Source organism: Lottia gigantea (assembly GCF_000327385.1).
Source record: "Lottia gigantea unplaced genomic scaffold LOTGIsca_95, whole genome shotgun sequence".
In the NCBI taxonomy this organism is placed as follows: Eukaryota; Metazoa; Mollusca; class Gastropoda; family Lottiidae; genus Lottia; species Lottia gigantea.
Window position 1 is genome coordinate 163,398 of NW_008711088.1, and position 1,587 is coordinate 164,984.

Below are 1,587 nucleotides of genomic sequence, written 5' to 3' on the forward strand. Positions count from 1 at the left end.
TCAGTGTTTAAAGGGTTAAGGGTATATGATGTTTTATGTTATTTACACTCAGTGTTAAAGGGTTAAGAGTGTATGATGTTTTATCTTATTTACACTCAGTGTTCAAGGGGTTAAGAGTGTATGATGTTTTATGTTATTTACACTCAGTGTTTAAAGGGTTAAGGGTATATGATGTTTTATGTTATTTACACTCAGTGTTTAAAGGGTTAAGGGTATATGATGTTTTATGTTATTTACACTCAGTGTTTAAAGGGTTAAGGGTATATGATGTTTTATGTTATTTACACTCAGTGTTTAAAGGGTTAAGGGTATATGATGTTTTATGTTATTTACACTCAGTGTTTAAAGGGTTAAGGGTATATGATGTTTTATGTTATTTACACTCAGTGTTCAAGGGGTTAAGAGTGTATGATGTTTTATCTTATTTACACTCAGTGTTCAAGGGGTTAAGAGTGTATGATGTTTTATGTTATTTACACTCAGTGTTCAAAGGGTTAAGGGTATATGATGTTTTATGTTATTTACACTCAGTGTTTAAAGGGTTAAGGGTATATGATGTTTTATGTTATTTACACTCAGTGTTAAAAGGGTTAAGAGTGTATGATGTTTTATGTTATTTACACTCAGTGTTTAAAGGGTTAAGGGTATATGATGTTTTATGTTATTTACACTCAGTGTTCAAAGGGTTAAGAGTGTATGATGTTTTATCTTATTTACACTCTGTGTTTAAAGGGTTAAGAGTGTATGATGTTTTATGTTATTTACACTCAGTGTTTAAAGGGTTAAGAGTGTATGATGTTTTATGTTATTTACACTCAGTGTTTAAAGGGTTAAGGGTGTATGATGTTTTATGTTATTTACACTCAGTGTTTAAAGGGTTAAGGGTATATGATGTTTTATGTTATTTACACTCAGTGTTTAAAGGGTTAAGAGTGTATGATGTTTTATGTTATTTACACTCAGTGTTTAAAGGGTTAAGAGTGTATGATGTTTTATGTTATTTACACTCAGTGTTAAAAGGGTTAAGAGTGTATGATGTTTTATGTTATTTACACTCAGTGTTTAAAGGGTTAAGAGTGTATGATGTTTTATGTTATTTACACTCAGTGTTTAAAGGGTTAAGGGTATATGATGTTTTATGTTATTTACACTCAGTGTTTAAAGGGTTAAGAGTGTATGATGTTTTATGTTATTTACACTCAGTGTTTAAAGGGTTAAGAGTGTATGATGTTTTATGTTATTTACACTCAGTGTTTAAGGGGTTAAGGGTATATGATGTTTTATGTTATTTACACTCAGTGTTTAAAGGGTTAAGGATATATGATGTTTTATGTTATTTACACTCAGTGTTTAAAGGGTTAAGAGTGTATGATGTTTTATGTTATTTACACTCAGTGTTCAAGGGGTTAAGGGTATATGATGTTTTATGTTATTTACACTCAGTGTTTAAAGGGTTAAGAGTGTATGATGTTTTATGTTATTTACACTCAGTGTTCAAGGGGTTAAGGGTATATGATGTTTTATGTTATTTACACTCAGTGTTTAAAGGGTTAAGAGTGTATGATGTTTGGATGTTATTTACACTCA

At 30.1% G+C, this 1,587-nt stretch overlaps 1 protein-coding gene across 1 annotated transcript in view; it reads left to right on the forward strand.

Annotated features, from left to right (window-relative positions):
• The window catches only part of LOTGIDRAFT_135052 (hypothetical protein), a gene marked incomplete at both ends in the record, with an annotated part of 51,216 nt that overhangs the window by 17,156 nt on the left and 32,473 nt on the right, over positions 1-1,587 (forward strand). The window lies entirely within an intron of this gene.